Source organism: Macrobrachium rosenbergii, chromosome 8 (genome assembly GCF_040412425.1).
Source record: "Macrobrachium rosenbergii isolate ZJJX-2024 chromosome 8, ASM4041242v1, whole genome shotgun sequence".
Taxonomy (NCBI): Eukaryota; Metazoa; Arthropoda; class Malacostraca; order Decapoda; family Palaemonidae; genus Macrobrachium; species Macrobrachium rosenbergii.
This window is the reverse complement of record NC_089748.1, coordinates 26604781-26626130: the sequence shown is the minus strand read 5'-3', so window position 1 is coordinate 26626130 and position 21350 is coordinate 26604781. Positions and strand designations below refer to the sequence as shown.

General features: G+C 37.6%; 1 long non-coding RNA gene across 1 annotated transcript; it reads right to left on the bottom strand.

The window, feature by feature from the left end:
- Positions 1-18673: 18673 nt before the first annotated feature.
- LOC136841234 (uncharacterized) lies at positions 18674-20955 on the bottom strand. Its single transcript, XR_010853842.1, has 3 exons — positions 20329-20955; positions 19531-19714; positions 18674-19210 (listed from the first exon to the last, which is right to left on the bottom strand). It is a non-coding gene; the product is annotated as an uncharacterized lncRNA (long non-coding RNA).
- Between the last annotated feature and the right edge of the window lie 395 nt (positions 20956-21350).

Genomic DNA, 21350 nt, shown 5'->3' with positions numbered 1-21350 from the left:
CAAGTTTATTCACCTCTCTCTCTCTCAGATAGGCTCTTATGTGTTCAGGAATTCCCTAAGATATTGTTCAAGGACAAATAATTCTTCAAGATCTTCAAATGTTTTAACTTTAGCAGCCTCCAACCATCGTTTAAAACATCTTCTTACTTTGTACGCATAATCCAAGAAAGTTATCTGGTCATCCTTTCTCAAAGATCTGAATCTTTCATTATAATATTCAGTGGTCATCTGGTAAACTTGTAGCACATTGTGTTTAAGTACCTTGTACTCTTTACACTGATCAGCTGATAAGGCAAATAGGCACTTCTCCTTTACCAATGAGAACACTCTGCAACAAGACTGACCATTTATCCTCTGGCCATCCCATTCCTGCAGCCACTTTTTCAAAGTGATCAAAAACTCATCTGGAGCTTCTTCTGTAAACTTTGGAATTAAACTTCTGCACTCTTACTACATCAAATACAGGGTTTGGATCACCTTGAGTAGGGTTAGATGGTGTTACAGGCAATTCAGCTGTAGCTTTCAACCTTTCCATCTCTCTCTTGTGTCTAGCTATTTCTCTTAATTCTTCAGCTTCTTTCTCTTCTTTCTTTCTTTCTTTCTCGTTTTTTCTCTGTCTTCTTTTTCTCTTTCAGCCTGCATTCTCTCTCTTTCAGCCTGCATCTTCAGCTTAATCAAATTTGCTTCTGCTTCTAGACGTCTAAGCTCTGCTTCTGCATCACTTTTCTCTTTCTTTTGCCCATGTTTATCTATAAGTTCTGCCTCAGCTGCGTTCAACAATTCTTGAGCATCTCCGAGCTCCTCATCTATTTTACCAGAGTCTATCAATGCTTGGATTGCAATGAATTTTATTTGTGCCTTTACCATGTTGGCAGACACCTGACCACCATATGCTACTGCTATCTCACTCCACTGTGCTTTAGTCAGAGTGATTTCAGATAACTCTTGGATGGAGGGATTTGCTAAAAACTCTTGAACATCGAAGGGAGCCATCTCTCTCAGTTAATCAACTAACAATTCAATATGACAACAATTCAATACAATAAATTGCAAAAAACAATTATATGGTCACTCTTCCAAAATGCAAAGAACAATTATTATATGGTCACTCTCCTCATAAAATATGTCCCTAACACCACCAGTATACACCAGAGTGATATTTGTGATCTGTTTTCCCAGGGTCTTGGGCACCACTTATATATGTGACGAAGTGTCCAGTGTCTGTTCTTCAAATCAAACCTGACATCTAAGTGCCTCTCCCGGAGTCTAAGGCACCATTTATATATGGGGGAAATGGTCCAGTCTAGTGCACCATTTATATATGATGACCTGGAGTGTCCAGTGTCTGTTCTTTAAATCAAAACGTGGGATCTAAGTGCTTGATATTTGATTACCAAACTTACCATTTATTCAACAATTATAGTTACAACAAAAGCCAGACACCTGAACCTCATCACACATAAAAGACGACTGATTTCTCTAAAGGCAACAGTGATCCCTTATAAAACTTATCAATCATGAAAGAAAGCAGATAAAGTTCGTTAAACAGGTGTGAGGTAAAATCTAAGGGCATCACTCCATTAACATTATAAAAGTTCAAGTATTTCTATTTATTTCATTTCCTGGTTCGAGCTTCACTTCAATTACTTGAAGGAAAACATCTCACTTACCACTCTATCCCTAATTCAAATCAAAATTACTGGTGGGTCAATGAATGAAACTCTGATATAATAAATTAAATACAAAAATTTATTTCTAAATTCAAAGATTATACATGACATTAACAGTCTCAGGAAATTTATTATTACTTGAAAAATTGGATTAAATCTGAATTAATCATCAGTCAAAATTAAATCAAAATTAACTTATTAATTAATCAAAAATTATTCAAGAAAGATTTATATTGTTAAATAACAAAACTTGATTGAAAGGAAATATACTCAAGTAAATTAATTCCCACGTATTAAACAAAATAAGGCAAAATTAAATCAATCATATAAAAATGTGGATACAAAAGACACAGAAATATACTCTAAAAAGATTAAATATCAAAAAAATGTAAAGCAAAAATTAAGGCAATAGCAAAACATCACATATATGTATAAAAGAAAAATTCTTCAAAAGATAAAGCATAATACATATAACACAAAAAATATTAAAAAAGTGAAAAGGTATCTTTACATATAACCACTGCAGATATTATTTTAGTGCACTAAAACCAGTAATTATGTTACCATACCTTGGTACCAAATTGCTTCGTGTTTTTACTCAGGCGCCGTTACACACACACTTAATAAAATACACTGTTCAGATAACTCAGACACATTTACTAAGGAATTAATCAGTTAAAGAATATGAGTGACCATCGTCTACCAAAATATCAATTACATTAAAACGGGACATTCGTAATCCTGAGAGCAAGCGAGAGAGAGAGAGAGAGAGAGAGAGAACGGAGCGGAAAAACGCAGCTCCTTTCCACAACGCTTTTTGGTCTCTGAGTGTGAATGCCCTTTTAGATGCAGAGGGCAGTCTATGGGTGGAAAGAACAGGTCCCAGACGATGTTTTTATTTTAAAACTCTTTAAAATTATAATTAGAGACAAAGTGGAATTACAGTTAACACTAATATTTATCATTACATAGTTTCAAACAAGAGAATCTCTAATTATTATAATAAGAATGGAAAACATCGCTTCTAATAACATTCCTGAAACGACATTAGCAACTTTTGTAATGGAATCTTTCCACCCCAATTTTTTGATCGCAGCCCATAGTGCCTTGTCCACTAATGGAGAAGATGATAGTCTCAGCAAGTTTTGAAACTGACTAAACAAACGCGTCCCTATAAAACGAACAATGGTTCTCTCTCTCTTAGCGCCACTCACATCCTCTCTAACTATACAGCGTCTCAAGACATACAGCGTTTAATCATTTTACCTACGCTAACTCTTTTTATGGTATACGCATATCTGAACACAAAATCATAGTTATACAACAATTCACACATACACACGGGAGATTACTGCATTATGAAAACCACAGCATAAGACTATGCAATACCCAATTTTATTATTAGCTGCCGCCTAATATGCCACTGATAATTTACCCAGCTTTCCAACCCAGCAGTATGTCAATTGGTAGCATTTCATTCAATTACCCTTATATTAATTATATATATATATATATATATATATATATATATATATATATATATATATATATATATATATATAATATATAGAGCAATGCAGCCATTGCTTTTGATTATTTTTGTCTTTGGAGATTTTTTGCTTACTGTGGCTGCTTCAAGACTGCAGTATATTTAAAACCAACTATCCTGCAAAAAAATGTTTTCTCTGCATTTTTATTTATAGTGAAATAATGAAATACGAGCTTATTCCTTAATGGAAACTACAAAAAGAATAAAAAAATTTAAAAGAAGAGCTCTGGGATCTTAACAGTACTTAAAATGGCTCTGAAGTAGTTCATTCGGCAATTTCTTCTTTGTTGGCGATTTCCTTGAACTAAAAGTCATCGAAGGATAGTTGGGCACCCTGGGAGGTTATAAATGAGAGGATTTGCTCCCGTTAGTGAAAACTTTCTAGTCAGAAAATGTCGTTTTGTCTGAAGAACTTTAGTGTCAATATGACTACCATTCTAGTAGACCGTTGCACTTTCTTAGACTTAGCTGTCTGTCCTAAAGTGCAACGTAAACTATTATACATTATTCACAAAGCTGTGAATGCCATCGCATTTCTCTCTCTCTCTCTCATTCACCACTTGGTAATGAGTTTTGTTACTAAGAAAAAGTAGAAGAAATTCGAGAATTGAGATGATGACTGATAAAACTTCACATTTCTTGTTATCTGGGACATACATTTACGGGGTCACTTTCTCGAGATCAATAGATCTGGGGGTAATTTGACTCACAGCTGACAATCCTTGCTATAGAAATGTTTTAATTCGTTATGAGATTCTCTATTAAATTCTCATCAGAAATAATCCAGAGAGCTTCCTGTCCTGGAAGATAAGAACATATCTGATTTGCGCTTATTCTCAAACATCACGCATAGAAGGGGTTTCCAATCTTGAATGAATCTGGAATCATACGAAATTATATGTGCTATTTTTTAACTTCATTTATTGAAGATGACTGTTTATTTTATTCGCAACGGAAAACCAATTTTAAATGCATATGTTCGGTTTCCATCTCACAGCAACTATCAAGGGATCCGGGTAGACAATGAGTCGATTTTACGTCACTTCAACCTATAATTATGATAACAGTAACACTAATCAAGACAGATAATTACTGTAATAACAGTGAAAATATGTATTCTCTAAAAGGGGCAGTATTATACTTATGAAAATTACGATTGTTCAAAAAACAGAGTAAGAATGAGAGCAGGAGGGAGAGAGAATGAGAGAGAGGGAGAGGAAGCAAGTTCTAACGCTTATCAGTCAAAAGGCTGCCTATTAAAACACATTGTCAAACAAATTTTTTAAACGCTCAGAATTCGTAGGATATAACAGCAAAACACTGATAAAAATAAAAGCCTATGTGCGTCTGCCACGTCACATTTACCGAACCAAATATAAAACTCGAAAGGAAGCTTTATTTTTATGCTACAGATCTTATGTAAAATTTACAATCACTCTCGAAAGATTAGTTTTACGTTTATTTTAGGTAAACTGCTATGAAAATTATACCCTATTCAGAAATTACTCAATCAATGCTAGGCGCAGGTTTTTTATACGTTGGTCAGTAATATTTTGCTGACTGATGTTCACGCATATACAAATAATTATTTGGTTTTCCTACACAAGGCATCTTGCTAGCAACAGTGCCATATTGCAAGCAAAAAATTTAATAATACTGCAATTTTGCATGAATATTCGCCAGTTACTATCCAATATATCACTTGGGCTTACGTTAAACTGTTTAATATAACGTTAGTTTATTGTTTTCACTGGTAATTTTTCGAAACAACATAATTGCTTCTTCGTGCTCACTTTAGTGAAACACTACGAGATATTTATTTGCTGATTCGGCATCTTCAACACTTTCAAAGAATGAAAGTCAGCCAGTTTCTACTTCTTATTTGCTTCCAGAATGCAGAGGTATTGTCAGCAATTTAACCTCTCTGCTACAGGTCACACTTGTCCCCAAATGTCAGTTTTAGAATGCATAACGTTTATCCTTCTCAAACGGATATATATATATATATATATATATATATATATATATATATATATATATCTTTCGATATATATATATATATATATATATATATATATATATATATATATATATATATATATATATATATATATATATACATATATATATATATATATATATATATATATATATATATATAATAATATACATCTATTACATACATACATACATACATACATATAATATATATATATATAACCCATATAATAGCTAAACATATATACTGTATATATATATATATATATATATATATATATATATATAATTATATATATATATATATATATATATATATATATATATATATATATATATATATATATATATATGAGTACGCACACGCACACATACACACATATATACATACACACACACACACACACACACACATATATATATATATATATATATATATATATATATATATATATATATATATATATATATATATATATATATATATAAAATAATGCAAGAATAAAATAGTACGAAAAAATACTAATAAATCTGGACAAGTTGCAGTGGAGTTGTTTGATGTTTATTTTCATGTAACATATGAATGTTATTTACATGTAAATGAATTATCCTAACAGAGGGCACTAGAACTAAACTCGAGGTACAAACAGAAAAGTTCAAACTATTTTGAGAGTCCATTTGGCTTAAACCTGATATTAATAAACTGTCCCATGATAAAAATTTATTTCAATTTGCACATATTTTATTTCGTGAAATCATCTGATCTTCAGTCTGATTTTGCCTGGCCAAAAAGATATTATATCTAAAATTTTGCTCATTGGATTTTGCTATAAATATTTGTTTATTAATACGAGAGCGCGGGTTCATGTGCTAATACGCGCTCGCATACACAAAAAGGTTCCAAAGGGAAAATAAGTGTAACATTTGTTCCTTAAGTTAGGGGAATGAGTGTCAGGCATTTCTATACCCTAATTGCCCTAATTAGTTAAGTTCCTTATAAAGAATAAAAAAAATTGGATAGTGTTTCTTATTTACTTATATACTTTCATGTTTTTAAGTTTGAAAGTGAAAAGCTTTCTTGGGAAATAAATTATTATTATTATTTTTTTGTTTTGGTCTATCTCAGCCATCCTACTCGACTGGGTGGTATTTCTAGTGTGGGGTTGCGGGTTGCATCCTGCCTCCTAAGGAGTCCATCACATTTCTCACTATGCGCGCTGTTTCTAATAGCATGCTCTTCTGTATGAGTCCTGGAGCTGCTTCGGCATCCAGTTTTTCCAGGTTCCTTTTCAGGGATCTTGGCCTCGTGCCTAGTGTTCCTATGATTATGGGTACAATTTCCACTGGCATATTCCATATCCATCTTATTTCTATTTTCAGGTCTTGATACTTATCATTTTTTTCTTTCTTTCTTATCTACTCTGGTGTCCCATCGTATTGCCACATCAATGAGTGATACTTCTTGATTTTGTCAATCAACGTCATGTCTGGTCTATTGGCACATATCACTCTATCTGTTCTGATCCCATAGTCCCAAAGGATCTTTGCCTGATCGTTTTCTATCACTCCCTCAGGTTGGTGTTCGTACCACTTATTACCAAGCTAGCTGGTGTTTCTTGCACAGGCTCCAGTGGAGGGCTTTTGCTACTGAATTATGCCTCTTTTTGTACTTGTTCTATGCAAGCGCAGGACATTCGCTTGCTATGTGGCTTATGGTCTCGTCTTTCATATTGCACTTCCTGCATATGGGTGAGATGTTATTTCCATATACTGTTCTTTGGACATATCTGGTTCTTAGGGCCTGATCTTGTGCTGCTGTTAGCATTCCTTCTGTTTCGTTCTTGGTTCTCCCCTTTGTAGCCACTGCCATGTATCATCGCTGGCCGGTTCTTTAGTCTCTCTCATGTACTGTCTGTGCATTGGTTTGCTGTGCCACTCCTCTGTTCTCTTTTTCATTCTCCTGTCTCTATAATTCTGGGTCTCCGTCTACTTTTATCAGTCCTTCCTCCCATGCACTCCTTGGCCACTCGTCTTCACTGATTTTCAGGTATTGCCCCAGTGCTCTGCTCTCGATGTTGACGCAGTCCTCTATGCTTAGTAGACCTCTCCCTCCTTCATTTCGTGTTATGTATAGCCTGTGTTTGCTCTTGGGTGTAGTGCTTTGTGTACTGTCATTATGTTTCCTAGTTTTCTGGTCTATGCTGGGGAGTTCAGCCTTCGTCCAACCGCTGTTCCAGCGCTGTATCTGATTACTGGTACTGCCCACGTGTTTATGGCATTCGTCACGTTTCCGGCGTTGACTTTTGACTTGAGTATCGACTTAAGCCTCTGCATATATTCTTTCCTCGTCGTATCCTTCATCTTTTGGTGTTTTTTATCTTGCCCTATTATTCCCGTCGGTAGTTTTATCCCTTCAGTCCTTGTCACTTTGCCTTTTTGTATGTTGACCAAGGTGCATTTTTTTTATTCCAGACTCCATCCTGATATCCCCAGATACAATCCTTACAGTCTGGATTAGGATATCTATTTCTTTGATACTCTTACCAAACAGCTTGATGTCGTCCATGAACATCAGATGGTTAATTCTGTTGCCTCCCTTTCATGCGTAGGTATCCAAAATCCATCTTCTGCAGTACTCTTGTCAAAGGTGTTATTATTATTATTATTATTATTATTATTATTATTATTATTATTATTATTATTATTATTATTATTATGTCACGTTAAGTGATGGTTTTGCGGAACTGCTGGTTCCCCGCTCGTTCCCTTTGTGGATTGCTGCCTCCTTACCTTCAAGTTTTTTTGTTTTGATGTTCTCGTCGGTGAGCTGCCGTTTTTCTTTCGTCAGTCGGGTCTGGTAGGGCAGCGAAAGTAGCGGCAGTGGCAGCAGCAGCAGGCAGTTTTGGAGTCGACGTTGGTCGAGTTTTGAGCAGCAAATTGGAGCACGCCTACGAAGTGGGAGCACGACGTAGAGGTGGAGTGTGACCATAAGTAGTCGTGTGACCACGAGCTGCTCATCTTTGATGACAGCGTGAGGCTGTCCTGACGTCTCCATCGGGGTATTCTGGTTGGTGGGTTCTTGTCCCTGTTGCACAGCTGAGGGCTGTCTTGGTGCCCCGATGGAGGACATATGTTTGGTGGTTTTTTTTCTGCCTGCTCTTGTTTATTTTTGCCTTTTTTTTAAGCTACTTTTTGTTTATTTTAATTGTTTTTGTTTAGTGCTGCCTTTTGGTTGTTTATTTAACTTGATTTTGTTTAGTGCTGCCTTTTGTTTTTTTTTGTTCTTATGGTTTTTATCTTTTTACCAGACCTGACTCACTTGTAAATACTCGTAAAAATAAATTAATATTAAGCTCATTTACTTTGTTTTTGTTGTTTTCTCCTCCTTTGTTTGTTGCATCTGCCATCAGTCATGACAGCCCCGTCCTGAGTATGTTAAAGAACCTGCATAACGGCCCACTCGGGTCGTTACAATGGCGACCGTGACAGGATGGCTCTGTTTTGGCTGGCGGGGTTGTTACGGCATTGGAGGGGAGCATGAGTGTAAAAAAAAATAATCTTTTTTTTTTTCTTTTAGGTGGGGAGGTGTCACGTTAAGTGATGGTTTTGCGGGAACTGCTGGTTCCCCGCTCGTTCCCTTTTGTGGATTGCTGCCTCCTTACCTTCAAGTTTTTTTTGTTTTGATGTTCTCGTCGGTGAGCTGCCGTTTTTCTTTCGTCAGTCGGGTCTGGTAGGGCAGCGAAAGTAGCGGCAGTGGCAGCAGCAGCAGGCAGTTTTTGGAGTCGACGTTGGTCGAGTTTTTGAGCAGCAAATTGGAGCACGCCTACGAAGTGGAGCACGACGTAGAGGTGGAGTGTGACCATGAGTAGTCGTGTGACCACGAGCTGCTCATCTTTGATGACAGCGTGAGGCTGTCCTGACGTCTCCATCGGGGTATTCTGGTTGGTGGGTTCTTGTCCCTGTTGCACAGCTGAGGGCTGTCTTGGTGCCCCGATGGAGGACGTATGTTTGGTATTTTTTTTTTCTGCCTGCTGTTGTTTATTTTTGCCTTTTTTTTTAAAGCTACTTTTTGTTTATGAAGTTAATTGTTTTTGTTTAGTGCTGCCTTTTGGTTGTTTATTTAACTTGATTTTGTTTAGTGCTGCCTTTTGTTTTTTTTTTTTTTTATGGTTTTTATCTTTTTACCAGACCTGACTCACTTGTAAATACTCGTAAAAATAAATTAATATTAAGCTCATTTACTTTGTTTTTGTTGTTTTCTCCTCCTTTGTTTGTTGCATCTGCCGTCAGTCATGACAGCCCCGTCCTGAGTATGTTAAAGAACCTGCATAACGGCCCACTAGGGTCGTTACAATTATTATTATTGTTGTTGTTGTTGTTGTCGTTATCATTCAACATCTAGCAATATTAATTAAGTAATGACAATTGATACAATAAGAAATTACAAAAAAGGAACCAAATATCGTATATGACTCATTATTGTTCACACATAACAGTCTACAAAAATACATCTGTTAATGGCACCGAGCAAGCTGCGCCATTTTTAAATCAGGAATCAAAATCATCCTATATCAGACTACGTTGTTCTAATAATCGATGCAATCATATGAATACCGTCCTCCTTAAGTGCAAATCTGAGGAAGGAATTTCCCCAGGAAGGTGAAGTGGGTCAGGGAGGAAAAGGGACGGAGGCACAACACCCAAATCTACGTTTTGTAAGAAGGGCTACGGTAATCTCACGGCGTCTAATGGATACGAATCAAAGAGAAGTGCCACAGAGGCACCGCCAGGAAGAGGCAACCAATTTCACACCCCCTAAAAGAAGGTGGAAAATGACAAGGGAATTCAAAGGTAAAGGACTGAATTAAAGAATTTAGGCCAACGGGAAAGTGACAGTAAGAAGGTTTGAAAGGTGTAACAGGAAGAAAACCTCGCAGCTGCAATGTGAAACAACTGTTAAAGAGGGTGGAAAGTCAGATGGAGGAAAGAATATGAAAGGAGGTACAGAAAAGGGAATGAAAGGGGTTGCAGCTAGGGGCCGAAGGGACACTGCAAAGAACCTTGAGTAATGCCTACGGTGCACCACGTGAGGTGCACTGACGGCACTAGCCCATTACGGGGCAGAGGTAAAGGAGAAGAAAAGAGAAGATGAATACAATATGGGTGGCATAAAGGTGGATAAGATAGCTGCATGGATACCAGCCACCCCCACCCCACCTCCTCGGTTTTGTGACGATTTCACGTCCTCGTATTTTGCAACATTTAGTACCGATGTTTTTGTTTCCCTTATTTCGTCGTTATAGCTGGTCATCCTTCCGAGAAATAATGTGATGTTATTACATAGGAATTTTTCTAATGCTATTCCATGTGTCCGCGTTAATCTCTTTTATTTTTTCACGCAAAGATATTTACATAGCATGGAATTAAATGAGTATTACAAGTCTTACCGCAGTCATTATATTTTCTTTTGTTTTTAATTAGGCGGTAACTATTTCACATCTGATCGTCAGACCCTAAACTACATTTGTTTTTCAATTTTCCTCTTCAAATTACTTTGAGGGTATTAATGAATTATATTCTTATATTTGTGCAATATTCATAATTCTTAGATTTTATTTACAACTAAACGGCGCTTAAAAGCAGTATAAACGCAAATAGTTCTTGCAAATGCAGCTATAATTCAATCTTCAGCTTTCACTTCAACTTATTCAACATCAAAATATTTTTTTCCACAGGTTAGATATTTTATTATTCATATAACGTTGTGATCTTTTTCATGGATAACTCACTTAAAGAGCCTAACAGACCAACAAAAGGGACAGATACTTGAAAATACCAATGCCGTTAGGTGCACGTGCCTCACCCATTTGCTGAAGCAGCTGAGCTTCATTGCAATTGAGGTGAAGTTCTTAAGGAGAATAAAAGAGAGATGGCAAGAAAACGAATGGCATAGAAAGAGAATAAGACTTAGAGGAGAAGTTAAAAGTTAAGTATATCTTAGTTTAACCAGACCACTGAGCTGATTAACAGCTCTCCTAGGGCTGGCGCGAAGGATTAGACTTATCGTACGTGGCTAAGAACCTATTGGTTACCTAGCAACGGGACCTACAGCTTATTGTGGAATCCGAACCACATTATAGCGAGAAATGAATTTCTATCGCCAGAAATAAATTCCTTTAATTCTTCATTAGCCGGCCGGAGACTCGAACTCGGGCCTAGCGAGTGCTAGCCGACAACTCTACCGACTCGCCCAACGAGGAACTGACTTAGAGGAGAAGTAGATCTGACTAGTGATTGAATCAGATTCTAGAAATTAATAAATTATATGAAGAAATTTGTCTGAAGTTTACTCTTCTTTACATATCTGTAGGGATAAATGTTAAGCGCCAGCAATGGCGGTATAACAGGAATGGAACCGCTCGTATGTACTGGGAAGCAATTAGTAATGTAGTAACCCAAGGGCAATGTGCTTGATCGTCTTTTGTAATTGAGGTGCGTATGCTTAGTAGTTTTGTGAATCTTCATCTGAAGCTGACACTAACTAATTCAGTAAAACAAGATAAAAAAAAAAAATTGCGAAAAAGTGTTGTTGATCGTTACCGGTTCCAAGAAAGAGACAAAAAAATCCAGAATTCAATGGATACATTTTTGAAAACATGGCAATCACTAACACTTCCACATTTTTACATTAATAACCCGATGTGAAACCGATGTAGCACTGGTCACGGTCGAGGTACGAGATTGCGTATACTCCTGTGTCTTTGGGGACTGGCTTTTGTTGGACATTAATCAGGGATTTGGCTAAGGTATTTGGGTAGGTAAAAGCAAAGACACAGGCGTATACGACATCCCTTGCCTCGACTGCGGCCAATGCTACGTCGGTAAATCACTCCCCCAGAGTTCAGTTAAGTATGGCCAAGAGAGCTCAGTTATTTTTAACCACATAAGTAATCATAATCACAGAATAAACTGGAATTTGTCACGTATAATTTATAAATGCAATTGTCGGCTCAAAACCCAGATGGTATATTCAGCTTTGATAGACAAGGAAATACGATGGACCTCTCAAAATTTTGGTGCTTTTATGGGCGCTTAAGATTAGATGGAATTCTGTTTCAACAGAAAATATTTCAGTCATATATATATACATATATATATATATATAAATATATATATATATATATATATATATATATATATATATATATATATATATATATATATATATATATATATATATATATAATATGAACCGGACAGAATCCCGACAGGCCAACATACCGACAAGCTCAAAATCCCGACAGAAAACTTATATTTTGATTTTGTTGTCTGAAACGATTTTGTTGGGTAAGCAAAATAATGAGGATATTAAATGTATAATTAAAAATACGGGTTCACATTTAAATGAAGGATCAGATGTGAATGTATAATTAAGAGTTTAAACGTTTATTTTAACAATTGTTAAAAGAATGACAAAATTGATTAAAGAGATCAATTGTGTGCTATTCCACGAAGATAATCTAGAACATTTTGATGTTCACCTCGGTGATCCGTTCTTCACGAATCATTTTTTTTTTCTTTTTTGTTCAGGTGATTGTTTACCGCGAAGTATGCAGGATTCAGTTTGGTTGTTGACTTGCTGCTCCTTCCTCCGTAACTCTTCAATTATACTATGAAGACCAATATGAGCTCTTCCAATGACGTTTTCCAGTCTCCTGTGCCATGCTGCTACTGCGTCTTGCGTGCGTGGAAATCATATTTGCGTAGAGTCGTGTACTGACCACATAATAGGAGGAAATAATGGTGTTGCACGGGCGAAAGCGCTATTACGCAAATGCCTTCTTATTTCGTCCGATTGCGCAGTTAATTTCAAACTATGTAACAACATCGTCCGCTTCTTCAGGTAAATAAGATTTTAGAACTTCGAAAGCTTCCGGAATTTCATTCGATGGAAGAAATGCCAAGGCAAATAAATGTCGTACCATTAAACTAAAGTTTTCATCATCGCTGTAGCGAATTTATAATCCAGTTGACTGAATTCTCGCCATAAGCTCTGTCTTAAATGGAAAAAACAGTTTCCTGTTGGCTTGAAACAAGCGTATATTTTTATACATGACCTCCTCACTCTTCCAAGTCATTAAAGCATACACAGGTGGAAAGACACTACGATTTCCATATCCCAAAGGTGTATGAATTGTGTACAGCTGGTAAAATAATGTAGGAACTGTCTTAAAAGTACCATCCATGACCCAATATTGAGCTTCTGATAATCTCTACAAATTTGCAGCTCTAGTGAATACCAAAAGTCTGTTATCCTCTGCTGTAGAATCTCTTGCCAAAAAATAAATATCACCATTCAATGTAACTTTTAGTTCTGGTGAGATGTTGATTTCTTCTAATGACCTTGGTTCGGATGGACGCTCAGACTGCCTAATCCGCTTGATAGTCTTTCTTTATTAACGCATTTTTCGAAGGTAGAAGACATGGGACAATATTCTGAGGAGCAGAGACGGTATTTGACTGAATAATTGGACACGGTCGATCTCTTGTTGATTTTGCTTGTATTTTCACCTCGTGTATGATTTTTGCAGCACTAGCACCACTTGCACAGAGAGTGATTGTGTTTAACAAATTTTGTTAGTGAATACTTTCCATTTACAAGCTTAGTAACTGCTCTGCCTTTACAGTTATCAGGTTTACGAAATTCACAGCACCAGTAAGTAATAAGATTCGTTTCTGTTTTCATCCTTCTCCATCAATTTAATATCCACGCACGCTGATTGTCTCTTTTCCTTTTTGTGAAAAAATCGTTTCACAAGATACTTCCATTGCTATGGGAGGTTTAGAAATAAAATTAATTTTAAAATTATATGCAAGGTTTAGACTCTTCTCAAAAGCAAACTTAAGAGAGAGTACACAGGACTATATACAGAGTGTATGAAGAGAGAGGAATTACAATGCTAAGCTACATGAAGAGAAAATAAATGATTAACACTGAATACATAATTATGGTTAAAAGGAGGTTAAATAAATGTAAGTGTGGGCTATACGGCTATAAAAATGAGGCGATTGGTCTTTTACTTTTCAAACTCAAACGTGTTGTTAACATACCATTAATTAATACTTATTGTCTTTTAACAATTACCATCTTAACTAAACAAATGTTCTTGGACTTCGTTCTGGTAGTGATGTCATCCATCCATCACCTTCTGCTGGTGTTCTGGGAGAAGAGACAGAAGTATATACCTCCTATGAGGCTAAGTGCTTCCTCCTGTCTAATAATACAGTTCGCGGGCGTGTGCCCTATTCTTCCACACTTCATTTAACTCCTTTCTCGGAATGCAATATACAGTTTAGGCCAAAGGCCAAGCACTGGGACTTATGAGGCCATTCAGCGCTGGAAAGGAAATTGAGGGTAGGTAGGTAGGTTTGAAAGGTGTAACAGGAGGAAAACTTCGCAATTGCATTATGAAATTGCTATGAGAGGGTGGATAGCAAGATGGAAGAAAGATAATATAAATGGAGGTGCAGTAAAAGGAAGGAAAGGGTTGCAGCTACACTCTAAAAAATTAAGGGTATAAAAGGGGTAGAAAAAGGGTATTTCTAGTGGTTAAAATAGCATACCCTATCGGGGTATATAAGAACTATAATATACCCTTTACAATATACCCTTATCAAGGGTATAACATATACTTGAGATACCCTTACTTAGGGGTGTATTGCAGGTAAAGAATACCCTTTTGCAGGGTATTCTATACGATGTATATACCCGTGTATATTAATTATATGATTAATATATTAATCCATTACACCATTATGTGTAGTTATAGCATACATAAAATCATAAGGTCAATGATTTTAAAAGTTTGGTTTATCAATTTATTATTTTTTATTGCACTTGAAAATCAAAAGTATATATATATATATTGCTATATATGTATATGTCTATGTAATATATATATATATATATATATATATATATATATATATATATATATATATATATATATATATATATATATATATATATATATATATATATATATATATATATATATATATTATATACAGTATATATATATATATACTGGATCCCAAGGCACCTCTCAGCTAACAACGGATGCCAGTAACATCGCATGTGGTGCTGTCCTACAGCAGGTCATCAACGGCGCCGCCCAGCCGTCGCCTTCTTCAGCAAGAAATTCAATCCTGCAGAGACCCGCTACAGCACCTTCGACAGGAACTCTGCGCGATGTACTGCGCAGTCCGGCACTTCAAGTTCCTCCTGGAGGGGACGCCCTTCACACCAGCCATTGGTTCACGCCTTCACCAAGCAAGGGGACGCATGGTCTTCCAGGCAGCACCGCCACCTCTCAGCCATAGCCGAATTCACCTGCTCCATCATGTACCTCCCCAGCAGGAAAAATCCTGTAGCAGACGCCCTCTCCAGAGTCGAGTTGAACACAGTGCAGTTCGGAGTAAACTACCTAGACCTCGCCAGAGAACAGGCCGCTGACCCAGAAACCCCGGCCTACCGCACCGCCATCACGTCCCTTAAGTGGCGGGACGTGACCCTCGCCCCCGGAGGCCCAAGTGTCCTCTGCGACATCAGTGCGGGTCAGCCCCGCCCCTTGGTTCCAGCCTCACGCCGCCGCCAGGTATTCGACATAATTCACAGCCTCTCATCCCTCTGGCAGAACCATGGCCAAGCTGCTCTCAAAAGTGTTTGGCACGGGGTGCAGAAGGACGCCACGTCCTGGGCGAAACAGTGCCTGCAGTGCCAAACCAGCAAGGTGGGTCGTCACCGCGCAGTGCGGGGTATCTGCGAGTTCCGCAGCCAGAGCGCCGCCGGCCACATTCATGTCGACGTCATCGGGCCCCTTCCCCGTCAGGCGGGTCCAGATACCTCAGACGGTGGTAGACCGCTTGACAAGGTGGCCCGAAGCCACACCTATGCAAGAAGCCACTGCCAGCGCGTGTGCCGAGGCCCTGCTTTCTAGTTGGGTTAGCCACTTCAGCGTCCCGGACCACATCACAACCGACAGGGGTTCCGCCTTCCTGTCCGAATTGTGGTCGCCGGGCTCAGCTGCTGGGGACCACGCACCACACCACCACGGCATACAACCCGGCTGCCAGCGGCCTGGTCGGCGGTTCCACCGATCCCTGAAGGCGTCCCTCATGGCCCGCTACACCGCCGAGGACTGGAAACATCAGCTGCCGTGGGTCCTCCTCGGTTTGAGAACCACCCCAGAGCCGACAGCACCCCATCCGCAGCCGAAAAAACCTACGGTGAGCCCCTCTTGGTCCCGGGCGAGACTTGTGACAGAAGATCGCCACATCCCATCACTGCAGAGACTCCGCGACGTGGCCAGCAAGTTCGCCCCTTGCAAGCGCACGTACACCGAGAGGTCGGCCACCTTCACACCGCCAGAACTGTCATCCGCCACCCACGTCTTCGTCAGGGTCGGCGCCGTCCGCCATGAAGAACTGGATTAGATTGACGAAAAAGAACAGTTCGCTCATCTGTTAAACCTGGTGACACCTCACATTGAAAAAGCTGATACTAAAATGAGGAAAGCTGTGTCTGCTGCACAGCGATTGACCCTCACTCTTCGTTATTTAGCAACAGGTAGGCTATGTTACTTGGAATTGTTTATGCCTAGACTAGGCTAATATATCCTAGGCTTGGTGTATTAATTAGGTTATGCATGAAAGATGCTGATCATTTTGTATCTGTACACTGTTCGTTTTTTTGGGTTGCTATTCATGTTTGATAGATTCTTGTAGGAAAAAGTAAGCTTAGTCTAGGCCGGTGTACATTTTTGGATTTTCAGGGGAGGAAAGGACAAATTTGGTCTTGGCATAAGTTAGCCAAGGCCAAGATTAAGATTAAGGTATTCGATAAAATTGTACATAAGGCTACCCAGACTAGACTGCAACCTAATGGCAGGCATTAAAGTAGCCTAGGCTAGGTTAGTAAAGTATTACCAATCTCAAAACAACCACCTAACCTAACCTAGCTATACTGTCTATTAATTGGGTAACATAATTAAAAAATAATTGCGTGTTTACACAATTTATAATAAAAAAAAAAAGTAAATTTTGTGGTTGCACTATTATATTTTAAACTTTATAGTTGATGACAGTATGGTTATTAATTAACTGATAATTCCAGATAAGCTGTAGTACAATATGTCAAGGCAAAAATGCAAGGTTTACAGTATGTACATTAGGAATATATATATTTATACTATTGCTAAGGAATTTTTCTCTCATTTCAGGAGAATCACAAGTTTCCCTTGGGTATCAATTTCGGATTAGCCATAATCTGGTTTCATCCCTCATACCAGAGACATGCAGAGCCATATACAACATAATGAAAACAGAATATTTAAAACTTCCATCAACTCCTGAGGAATGGAATGAAATTGCTCTGCATTATTTCCAGCAATGGAATTTTCCAAATTGCATAGGGGCACTAGATGGGAAAAGGGTGCTAAATGCAAAGCCCCCACATTCTGGTGCTGGTTTCCATGATTATAAAGGTCATTTTAGTATGATCATGATGGCATTAGTTGATGCATCTTATAAGTTCCTGTATGTAAATATAGGTGCTAATGGAAGAGCCAGTGACGGCGGGGTTTGGGATAGGTGTAGCTTAAAGGAAGCAATAGATAGTGAAGTTTTAAATATCCCATCATAATGTTGCTTACCTTTCACTGATAAGCAAAGCCCATATGTCATTGTTGGTGATGAGGCATTCCCAATTAAGCCCTATTTGATGAAACCTTTCCCAGGAAGGGAATTAAACAAAGTAAAAACTATATTCAATTATAGGTTGTCAAGAGCAAGGCGCACAGCAGAAAATGCCTTTGGTATCATTCAGTAGTATTTAAGGTGTTATCAAAACCTATCCAAACTTGTCCAAACAATGTAAAGGACATTTTGTTTGCTATAGTGGTTTTACATAATTCTATCCGTGCACAATCTAAGAATTTGTATGCACCCCTGAAATAAGAGAGGTTTATCAAACAGTGGTTTGGATAGTAGTCCTGGACATGGCGGACGTAGTACCAGTGATGCCCAAAATGTAAGGAACACATTAATGGATTATTACTTTAATAATGAAGGGGCAGTACCACTCCAAGATGAACGAGCCTATATGCACTAGTGGACATTTTCTCCCATATGCCTTCGAATATTTGCATTTGTATATACAGTAATCTTAAAATAAAATTCATTATTTGTTCAATTGCTATTATTTACTCCTCAGTACTTATAAGAAAGTTATGAAAAGCGATGTGGAATTTAAATATGTACCCTGCGATACCTGGAGAAACAAACCCTGAAATTGCTTTAATCAACTTTATTACATAGAAAATGTTTAAAGCTGCATGACATCAATCTTGATTAGACTGAACTTTATTGTATACAAAATGTATACAGCTACAGGAACTTGATTAGACTAGAAAGCCTGAGGTCTTACAGATCATGTATTTGAAATTCAAATTACCACCAGAGATTAAATACTGACAGAATTTAGCACCAAATTGATAACTACTGTTAACCTACTTTATCATCAGGTAAGCCATATTCCCGCTCAGTTTCCAGGACGACTTGGGAAATCCTAGCTGCTGCAACCTTTTGTCCATTTACTAGTAGGGACCTTATCCAAACCTCAACTGTTTTTCCCACACTGAAACCTAGGTCGTTAGGCGTACTGGTGTTGCCCAATTCTTTGAGGGTTTGCAAGCATTCTTCCTCAAATGAATTTTGTAGCTTCCTGTTCTTACTACTGTTACTTGCTTTTTGGTTCTGTAGAGATGAAGTTGCGGAAGTTGCTGGTGCAACAGACCGATCAGAACTTCCATTAGAAAGGTCAAAGCTGGGGACACAGGTTGAGTTGAAGAACCCATACTTGACTCTCGATTTGAAATTCATCAAAAGTGTTTTGAGTAACCTCAATAACTAGAGGATTATCTATAGGATTTACCTGTAAATAAAAAATATATATATATTACTCTATTATGAATATGTTGATAACATAAACTGCTGTATAATGGATCAGTTTTAGGTAATGATGCATTAGTAATTCTGATAATTTAAGATTATGGAAGGGCAAGCATAATTCCCTTTACTTAACTAAAAATATTAGATTTTTCTATTGACCTTACTGACCTAACCTTACACTTTTTGCTTACCTGGGCCTACAGCAGGTTTATTGTGCAAATTTGATTCTTAAATGCCAAGTAATTATACCTATTATTAAACTGCTATGTAAATAATGTAATACACATATGTATATACTCTTACTTGTTCATTAATGTCACTGGAATATGTAGGTTGTGAAGCCACTGTATCATGTAAAAAGACATCAAATCAAACAATTCCCACTTGGAGCTTGGTTTACCACATGAACCACTTGGAGCAGCCTGAATTTTTTTATATTCATGGATGAAGTATCCCTTCAAATTACTAAATTTTGCCCGCACTTGATCTGAAAGGGGAAAAACATATATTTAGCTTGATATAAAAATGATTAACTAATGAACTAAATATCTTTACAGAAATTATTTAGATATATTAAATGTTTCATGCTAGGTTAGCATGATGTCCTCTTTCAGGGCATGGGTTGCAGACTTGCCTACACATTTAAAATCTTAGGTGAAATGTGAAAAATTAGGTTAGGATGACCCAAGCTCTCTAGGCTAATTAGTATACAGTCGGCAGTAGTTCAAACTAGGCTAGGAATAGCTTCCTTCTAGACCAGCCTATATAGGTGTAGGTGTAGGCATAGCATTGCCGCTGAAAAATAGAATAGTCCTAACTTTATTTACACAACCTGAGTCAGGTTCTGTAGCCTAGCCAGTCAGGTTCTGTAGCCTAGTCAGAGTCAGGTTCTGTAGCCTAGCCAGAGTCAGGTTCTGTAGCCTACCCAGTCAGGTTCTGTTGCCTAGTATAGCTACTAGCCTAAATGAAGCTAGAGAAGCACTAAAATATCACAGATTTGTGTTTATGTAATTTGATAATTCACACATGATAGCATAACGAGAGTAGACCTAGGCTATAAGACAATCTGATATTCCAGATATAGAGTAGCAGCAGACTTACCTGTATGAAGGTCAGCAAGTTCCGGAAACTTTTCCCGAGTCGCTTGGTGATTTCTTCATAATTCTTCATCTTGAGACCTTTTTTCATAGAACTATCATGCTTGCACCGTCTCCCCCTCAAATCTTCTACCAAAAACTGCTCTGATGACCTTGTCCACTGTACCAAGCCCTCCATCTTTCTCTTGGTGCCTTGAAATGCGCGCCCTCCTTCCCTCCCAGATGTAAACAAACGATAAAGTCGACGGTAGAGTAGGGTAGAGGGAGAGGCGGGTTGAATTCGATCGTTATCGCTTTCAAAATTCGTGACGACGACACTAAAAAGTCGTCGTCAAAACATTAAAAGTTGACGTCAAATTCAAAAGTCAACGGAAATATTGCTATATAGTGTGACAGCGCCTTAACTGGGCAGGTGGGAAGATTTCACTGACATTAGCTACTAATAACTCTATAGAAAGAGATGGATAATATGGAAACAAGTGAATACACAAAATATCGAAAAAATCTTTGTGAGAGTAATTTCTCACGATGTAGATATTATATTCCTGATAACGATTAATTACTGCTTAGAGGCCACAATTAAAACAGCGTTACATCACACAACACCTTATCTACACTGCATAGCACACCATTGAAATTTCCCGGGCTCCCGAGTCGCGGCGCGCAGCAACATGCGCAATTACGGGACAACGAACATATTACACTGCCATATGCGTATGTCTGTGTAACACACACACACACACACACACACACACACACACACACACACACACACATATATATATATATATATATATATATATATATATATATATATATATATATATATATATATATATATATGTATATATATGGATGTATATATTATAACTGCGGTTGTGTAATCAAGGGACTCGTGGCAACAACGTAAATTGCCAAGTACTGCATTTTGTAGTAGGAACTTGCTTCAAAACTATCCATAACTCAAAACCAATATGTTTTTAGTAACTTTTTTGGTGCATTACACTATCAGTGTAACAATGTGGT